The sequence below is a fragment of the Nannospalax galili genome, unplaced genomic scaffold (genome assembly GCF_000622305.1).
Source record: "Nannospalax galili isolate Female #2095 unplaced genomic scaffold, S.galili_v1.0 scaffold1176, whole genome shotgun sequence".
NCBI classification, from domain to species: domain Eukaryota; kingdom Metazoa; phylum Chordata; class Mammalia; order Rodentia; family Spalacidae; genus Nannospalax; species Nannospalax galili.
Window position 1 is genome coordinate 297,402 of NW_008338883.1, and position 9,838 is coordinate 307,239.

The window sequence follows — 9,838 nt, forward strand, 5'->3', positions numbered from 1 at the left end:
TTGCCTAGCTCTTCTGCTTCTGAGTACATACATAAATAATTGGAAATATATGTTCAAATGAAATTTGCACATGTGTATTTATAGCAGTACTATTCTCATAAAAGTTCATAATGTGAAAACATAGAAACAACTTAAATGTCAAGTGATTGACTAATAGATTAACAAAGTGTGATATAACCAGGCAGTAAAGTACTATTCAGCCAACCAAAGGTAGGAAGAACTGACTGACAGAACAATGTGATATGAGAGAAAGCAAAAGGACGTGACAATCCTACAAGGTTAGGGGCTATCTAAAGTGGCGTTAGCCATGGGGCCATGTTCATTACCTACTACTAGCACAGTGGTCAGCAAAGGGAGCGTACTCTGTACACATTTGTCACATGAATCAGCTCAGTCAGTTACTAAAAGAGTTGTGTTCTTTTGGAACAATTTGTTGACCTACACTTTCTCGTGGGCATTTCAGCTGTTTGCAAGTTTCTCCTTCCACTCCAGTGTTGTTGTAAGCATTCTTGTGCACATCTCCTGGCGTACCAGAGAGCACATCCAGAAGGGAACACTGTTCTGTCTTAAACTGTATGACTTGTCAACCTTAAAGATAAGACAAAACTTTTGCAAAAGTAAAGTTAATCTATTCTGTACATCTTCCAGTAACATAAAGAGTTTCTCTGGATCTAGGAAAAAGGCATCAAAGTGTTCTCTGGTAAAGTCCCACCAGCCCCTGCCATTACTTTCTATCTTTCCTTCCTTTACTTCCGATTCTTACAGTTACAGAATGAAGGTCTGGAGATACCTCTAGTGTGTTCTAGTGTGTGGCTAAGGATGTAGCTCAGTTGAAAGAATGCTTGCTGAGAATACACAAAGCCCTGGGTTCCATGCCCAGCTGGGTAAAATGGTACCCACATGTAATCTCAGAACTCAGACATTGGAAAGCAGTAGGTTCAGGAGTTCAAAGTTATCCTCAGCAACATATGAGTTCTTCAAGAGACAATTATTGAATGAGTGTTTCATGATTGAAATGCTTTGAAACTTTGAATTATACACATACCAACTATTAATTCAAACATATCAAAGAAACAACAGATTCTGTATTCACAAATGAATCTCAGAATCAGTTAGCTACTTGCATTGAAACTTTCCAAACCCAAAGTGAAACATTTCTGAGATCCAAGATAAAGAAAGAGGCCAAAAAGTACAGATGGGATTCCATGATTCCATCCTTGTAATAGTGGATTTGAGTATCACTGAAAAGCTGCAGATGAGGCTACCATTAAGCAAGATTCCCAACTCACGTGGTTATTTGTCTCTAAGAAGCTGACAGTCTCTTTCTTTGTGTCCAGCCTCTCAATAACACACATGAAACTGGGCTTCTGAGTGGAACTTCCAAGGGGTATAGAGAAGCAACATCACTGGGCATATGTGCAACTTCTCTCTGTGAGACTGGGGAGTAAGAACAGGTGAGTTCTTCTACCCCTTCTTCATCTGGGAGATATGGGCGGAGTGTCCTAGGTTGAGCTCCTGAAACAACAGGGAAATAATTCTCCTTCTTAATATAGATTTCTCTTTCCCTTTCCTTTCTGGTGTCTGGCAGCATGCTCTGAGCATCTCAAAGTTTACACTTGAGCTGAGGTCCAGCCGAGCATTGAAGGCAGGTAAACGGAGTGCTAAGACCCTCCCTGTCACTGCAACCTGTGGAACCAAACATGGCAATGCAGCCCAGCAGACAGCACAGGAAAGTTTCACCTCACATTGTCTAAGTATAACAAAGGCAACACGGGGAAATTCCACAGGCATTTAAGGGGAGTAGGGATAGGATTTGGGGTTCCCTGGCTTCTCTAGACAGATAATGGGTAATATTGAACAGAATTCAGAGAACGTATTTTCCAGAATAACACAAAATTGAACCCTAAATTAAAGAGAAACTACAAGCCTGCTAGGCATGGAAGGTAGAGTCAAACCTTGTAGGAGAAAAACACAACAAAGGCAAAACACATGCAAAAATGGCAGGGGTCGGGGGAGCACACATCATTTTAAACCAGAGCACTGAAAAAAACCAAAACCATGAGCAACCTAACCAACAAGAACTCAGGTCTTAATCCCAATAGAATGGCACTATGGCATGAACTATCACAAGGAAATAACTATCAAAGAAAATAGAAAAAGAAAGGAAGGAAAGGAAGATGACACAAAGAGAAGTAGGCAGAACAGGAGGAGGGCAGGACAGGAAAGGGGAGGGGAAGGGAGGGGAAGGGAGGGGAGGGGAGGGGAGGAAAGGGGAGGGGAGGGGGAGGGGGAGAGAGAAGGGAGAGGACAGAGAGGGAGAGGGAGAGAGAGGGAGAGAGGGACAGGGGAGGGAGAGGGAGAGAGAGGGAGAGGGGGGAGAAGAGGGTGAGGGGGAGAAGGGAGAAGGGAGAGGGGAGGGAGATGGGTTTATGAGATGGCTTAGTGGTAAAGGAGCTTCCTATGAAGCCCAGCGATTTGAGTTCAATTCCCAGTATCCACGTGAGGGAAGGAGAGAACCAAGTCTCCTACAAGTTTTCCTCTGACCTCCACTTGTGGGCAATGGCACATTGCCACAAATAAATAAAAATTTTAGAGAAAAAATAAAAGTAAGGCCATATAAGTTCTATTTGGCTTCTTGTTGGGAGAATGTTTGAAAATAGATACCTATTTTCAAAGTGACATATATATATATGAAATGTAAGCACACATTTATGAATATACATATTCATAAATGTGTGTTTATATTTCTCCACCTGCTCAAATTGGTGCAGGTGTTAATTTGTGTGACTGCCTGTCTACATCACTTCATCAGCTTCTCTGTCTACACAGCCATTGGGGAAAGAATAGAAAACATACAGTCTGATGCCTCAGACTTGACTATATGAAGCGTCAAAAGTTACCTGCTTTGATATGACGTGGACGTCTTTCTGTAAGATGATTAAGACTGGCTGGGTGAGAAACAAAGCCAGCCCTAATGTACTTTATGTTTCTTGGTTGTGTTTTGCATACATTTTATACACACACAGCAGAACAGAATCATAGGTGTCAAAAGATGTCCCATTTCTAAAGCTGAGTTGTATATGACACAATATGATATTTTAACTAAAAGAACATGTTTAAATACTGCAATCAAAGTAATCATCTTCAGTCAAGTATGATAATGGCTTCCTGGATTTGGGAAATCAACACCAGGTACAAGCCTTCTTGATTTTATATTTTGTTTGATTTTAAGATTTGTTTGTTTGTTTGTTTGTTTGTTTGACACAGGGTCTCCCTGTAGCCCCAACTGACCTGGAACTCACTATGTAAACCAGGCTGACCTCAGTCTTACAGAGATCCACCTGTCTCAGCCTCCCAAGTGCTTGGATAAAAGGTGTGTGACACCATGCCTAGCTCTGAATATTTTTTTAGATTTTTAAATTTTCTTTATTTTTTACATGTATGTGTGTATGTATGTATTTGTGTGGTTTTGTGCACATGAGTGCTATGCCTTTGGATGCCAGAAGAGGGCATTAGATCCTCTGAAATTGGAGTTGTAGACAATAGTGAGCCCCCCAAGTAGGTACTGGGAACTGAAGTTGGGTCCTCTGCAAGAGCAACACATTCTCTTAGCCCCTGACCCATCTCTCCAGCCATGATTTTATGGTTTTTAATTTGACATATGTGTTCTGTTGCAAAGTGGCTCAGTTCAGAACTCACTCTGTTTATGCAATAGTGGTGGTGAGCTACAGAAGACGGAAGGCCCTGATCCAGTTTCTCTGCTTGCAGATTTTTCACTTTTAACTACCACAAAATAATGCAAAGGTAGAGATTTAATAAGAACCAAATAAGATCAGACATGCTGAGTGTTTAACATAGAACAAGGCCTGCAGCAGGCCTGAAGTAAGTTTCAGCCATCTGCTTAAAATTTCTAAATAGTGATGGTGTGAGCTTTTTGTTTTATTCTTTGGTCTTTGTTTTATTCAAAGGAAACCCAGTTCCTAGATGGCCAGTCCTCTAAGGTATGACAGTCACTCCCTCAGCACACTTCCTTGCACATTATGATGTTCAGGTGTACCATTTCTGTACAGAAATTCATCTATAACAGAGTGGTCATCTTCCACATATACAAACACTCCTTAAATGAACTGAAGCTGATTTTGCTTAGGTGACATAATCTTGACTCACAAATATTGTCCCTGAAAGGAGTTCACTGTGGCTACTTCCAAATTTTCAGGTGTAAGGGACAGCAAGACTAAGATAAATGATTCAATAGCTTGTCCACAGGAATAAGACTAGAGATGAGTCTCATCCATTTTTCCCTGAAATACCAATGCTGTGTGCATGTACACAAGTGTTCATGTGTGAGAAGGTCAGAGTTCACTATCAGGTATGTTCATTGGTTGCTCTCCACCTTAGTTTTTGAGACAGGGTCTCTCGCTAAACCTGGCACTCACCAATTTAGCTAGACTGGTCAGCAAGCCCCAAGGATCCTCCTCTCCTTCCCCTCCCCACAACATTAAGATTACAGACGTAGGGGCTGGAGAGATGGCTCAGCAGTTAAGAGCACTGACTGCTCTTGCAGAGGACCCAGGTTTGATTCCCAGCACCCACATGGAAGCTATGAACCATCCTTAACTCCAGTTCCAGGGGAATCCAATGCCCCCTTCTGACCTCCGCGGCATTGCACGACACGGGTGCACTCACATTCATGCAGGCAATACACTCATACACATAAATAAAAATAATAAATTAAAAAAAGATTACAGATGTGCCCTGCTGCACCTGATGTTTTACATGGATGCTGGGGTTCCACATAAAACTCAGGTTTTAGTGCTTGTACAGCAGGTACTTTACCCACTGAGACATCTCACAAGTTCCAATGCTTTATTTTTCTTAAATAAAAAGTACATAACTAATGGTGCCACAGGGTTTGAGGGCAGCGCTCCTCTGAGGGTCCCTGCACCTACTAAAGTTAATAAGAATATGGCCACTCCTACTGTGTGATAGCCTTAATGGTTCTCAACCCCATTATACAATGATTAACATCCTGCAAAAAGCGCTGTCCAGACTCTTTCCAGGTGAGCCAGTCCTCCTTAAATAGGAAAAGGCAGAGAAGGGATCCACATGCTGCAAATGAACATTCGTTTGATCAAAAATCACTAAAACAACCAACATGTTGCTTTAAATGTTTTATTGCAAAAAAATTATTTATACTTTCAGAAATTGAGAAGTTGTACAAAGACCACCATGAAGATATCCATTAAGATGAGTGACTGCAGTGATTGCTGCTATGGTCTGTGCATGTCTTCAGTGAGTCCCTCACAGGGTCCTGTGTTGGAACTTGCATCCTTAGTGGGCCAGTGTGGGGAAGTGATATGGGACCATTAAGAGCTGGGTCTTCTGGGTGGAGGTTAGGTCTTAAGATTGATTGAATTCCACAAAAGTTACTATGAAGGAGCAAGAGACCATCTGCCTTCTCAGTTTCCTGTGTCACCGTGTAGTTGCCCTCTCACATGCACTCCTGCCTTGGCGCCATCCTGTGTAGCCCTCCCCGGGAGCACTCACCAGGCACTACTGAATCTTGAAATTTCATCTTCCCTATCTCTGAGTTTGAAAAAATAACTTTCTTTATAAAGTATCAGTTTCAAGTCTTCTATTATAGCAAAGAAAATGAACTAAGAAAAATTTCAACATTTTACCCATCTTGTTTCACATATGTTCATGTTCCCTACTTTTTCTTTGCTTGGTCATTTTAAAGGAAATTCCACATATCAGGGCACTTGTACAAGATTTTTATTCATTTATATTATGAAACAACCAATAGAATTTTCAGTTATTCTTTAACATTATCCAATATTCAACCTATGCATAAAAATTAGTTATTACAATTAAGTAGTTGAAGTGAGATAAACATAGAGTAACTATTCTATAATTAAAGGATATATTCTTAGAAACATACATCATGCTATCAGTATTTCATAAAGAAGTAGAAAAATCTGAACAAATAATGAATAAGAAAATCAAAGCAATAATCAAAAACCTAGCAATGAAGAAAAGAACCATATGCCTTCATAGTTTATCCACAGATATTTAAAAGATATTTGAAGAGATAGGAACCCTTTAAAATTTACTCCAAAACCCAAATCACCTCCATACCAAGGCCAGACAAGGACAGGACAAGAAAATTTCACAAGTCAAAATATTTGAAGCACATATAAGCAAAAATTCTCAGCAAAGTACCAGAAAACCAAAATCAATGGTATTCAAGGATTATTCACCATGGTCAATTGAAATTTGTCCCTGGGATACAAAATTGACTGACATACACAGATCAATAATCATGATGCTCAACATTAAGAGAATTATGGATAAAAATCATACATGACCATCTCAATAGATTCAGAAAGAGCAGTTAACAAAATTCAATGTCCTTTGAAAACAAATTCTCTCAACATGTTAAGTATAGAAAAAATGTGCCTAAATATAAGACCACTCAGGACAAGCCCATGGGTAATATCATCAATGATGAAAATATAACAGCTGTTCCCCTAAGATTAGGAACAAGAAACGGATACCAATTTTCCCTCTTTCAGTACATTCCTGAGAGTCCTAGCCAAAGCAAGCTGACAAGAAAGAAAAATAAAAACATCCAATTTTGAAAGAAAGAAATTATATACTTTGCTTACATATGATATTGTATATACAAATTCTAACTACCTCGCCCAAAATGCCATCATTAATAAACAGTAAATCTATACAACACAAAATCAACCACTTAGTTGTATTTTTTGTGCTATATCAAGACATAATCAAACAGTTTTAAGAAAACAATCCCATTTGTAACAGCATCAAAAGAATACTTGGGATAAGTTTAATCAAGGAAGAGAAAGATCTAACAATGAAAAGGATAAACCTCCAATGAAAGACTTGAAAGTCACGCAAACAGAAAGATGCTCTAGCTGAAATAGGCAAAACACTTGTCCTTTCAAAATAAATCTATAGAATCAGAGCAATTCCCATCAAAATTAATATGACAATTTTTCACAGAAAAGGAAAAAGAAATCCTTCACTTGGTACATGGAGTTACAATATCTGCAGCCATCCTAAACAAGCTAGAAGGTTTTGAAGTTCCTAGTTTCAAATTGTTTTCTCAAATGACTTAATTAAAGCCGTATGATGCTGGCTTAGGAATAGACATGCAGACCAAAGGAATAGAGTGGATACCCAGGAATAAATTCACCTTTATATGGTCAACTAATTTTTGACAAAAGTAGTAAGACTGTATATGGGGAGAACAGTATCATCAAAAAATACTTCTGGGGAAACAGGATGTGACATGCTGAAGAATGAAATTGGATTCTCGTCTTACAGCATACACAAAAACCATCTCAAAATGAATTAAACTCTTGTAAGAATTAAATTCATAAGACCCCTAAAATTATATGTGAAAAGGTCCTTGATGTTGGTCTTAGCAGATATTGACTTTTTAGGATACCAAAATCACAGATAACAAAAGTCAAAATAACAGAGGAATGACATCAAACTAAAAATCTTCACAGGAAGGAAACTGGCAATGAAATGAAAAGCCTACAGAGCAGGAAAACAATTTTCAAGTCATATGTTTGATAAGGAGTTATCCAAATGCTTAAGGAATCAATCAGCTCAATGGTTATTTTAAAAAAAAAACCCTGGTGAACTACTGTGAAAAAGACCAGAATAGATATTTTCTAATGATTCATTATAACAAGTGTATGAATAGGAACAAAGAATGACAGATAATCAGGTAAATGCAAATTAAAACTCAAACCACAATGAAACATCACTTAAGGCCTATCAGAATGCTACTATCAAAGAAGAGAAAGAAGAGATGCCAAATGTTCACAGATGATGGTGAAAACAGTGTCCTGTACCACCTTGTTAATAAGAAAGAAGTGGCACGGCCATATGGTAAACATGTGGAGCTACTTAAATAAATAAAAATAGTACATATATTTGATCACCTGGTTCCCCGCTGGTACCGCTGTTTGGGAAGCTGTGGAACATTCAGGAGGTGGGGCCACTGGGAAGTGGGCCAATGAGGTGCCAATATTAGGAGTTTTATCCTGGCCCAGCTTCCAGCCAGATCTGTTTCCTGGTCAACATGAGACGTGAGCAAGCAGCTTTCTGCCCCTGTACAGTTGGGAGTCCATCCCCTCATCAAGCCTTCCAGCAAGATGGACTGTACCATGAAACCATGAGCCCAAATAATTTCTTCCCTCAAGCTGCATGTCAGCTATTTGGTTGAAGGAATGAGAAGAGTAGCTAACGTAGACTCCAAAGGAATGCAATCATTATGTTGAGGTGATCTCTGCTTTTCCATCTTACAGCAGCACTCACTGGTCACAGCCTCGGGCATGGGAGCAGCCTGTGTCCATCATCACAATTCTAGGTAAAGAAAACCTGATATATACGTATGTATGTGAACACCATGTACCACAGAAGAGAAAGAAATGTGAATCCTACCTGCTGTGGTTCGAATGTGGCCTCCAAAGCTTCTAAGATGGGAACCAAATCCCCAGTTCAACAAAGTTAAGAGGGGGTATCTCTAAGAGATAAATAGGTCAGGTCTTGAGGGCTTTCCTTCTTGAGTGGACTAATACCACAATAACAGGAATATCGATTTGCTACCATGAAGTGAGTTGATCGTAAAAGTTAACTAATGCTGGGCTGGAGAGATGGCTCAGCAGTTAAGAACACTGGCTGCTCTTGCAGAAGACCCAAGTTCAGTTCCCAGCACCCCTATTATGGCTAACAACTGTCCATAACTCCAATTCCAGAGAATCCAATGCCCTCTTCTGACCTCCACGGGCACTGCACAACATGGGTACACCTACCTACATGCAAGTAATACACTCATACACACAAAAAAATAATAAAACATTTTTTTAAGTTAAGTGATGCCTCTTGCTCCTGGGCCCTTGTGACATTCTGCCTTTTTGCCATGAGATGACTTTGCTGGAAGCTTGATCTTGGATTCCTTGGCCTCTAAAATTGTGAGAAATAGATCCTTATTCATTATAGATGCTCCAGTCTGTAGCATTCTATTGTAATAGCAAAAACATGAACAAAACCCAGGGAAGGACATAGCAGGAAGGACAACCATGTAAAGACAGATGCTGTAAGATCTTACTAAAGGTGAAATGACACCCATAGAAGGCTTCTGGAGAAACGGCTCAGTGGATTAAGTGCTTGCAAGCATGCAAGCATAAGGATCTGAGTTCAGTCCCCAGCACCCACATAAATGTATAGTGGCATGGCAGGCTGCCTGCAATTTCAGTTCTTGGAAGGTGAAGACAGGAAAACCCCAGAGCTAGCTGGTCTGCTAGATGAGATTCAATTAAAAGACCTTGCCTCAGTGAATAAGGTGGTGGAGCGTGATCAAGGAAGACTCCCAATGTCGGCCTCAGGTGTCTTCACTCACACGCACACACACATGCACCCACATACATGCAAACATGAGTACACGCATACACATTATACACATGCACACATACGCACAAAAAGGCATAGAAGGTTTTCATCTCAACCAACCACAGATGTTGGTCATGATGGGGGTGGGGCATACTGGGGAAATGTTAGTGAAAATACAAACTTCCTTTAGTATGAATGAGTTTGGGAGATTATATGTCAAATGATCATAACTAACAATATTGTAAGCTCAAAACTGTTTAAGAATAGACCTTAAATATTTTAACCACAAAAAGGAAATTATACAAAGCAATGAATGGGGGCTGGAGAGATGGTTCAGTGGTTAAGAGAACTGGCTGCTCTTCAAGAAGACCCAGGTTCAATTCCCAGCACCCACATGGCAGCTAAT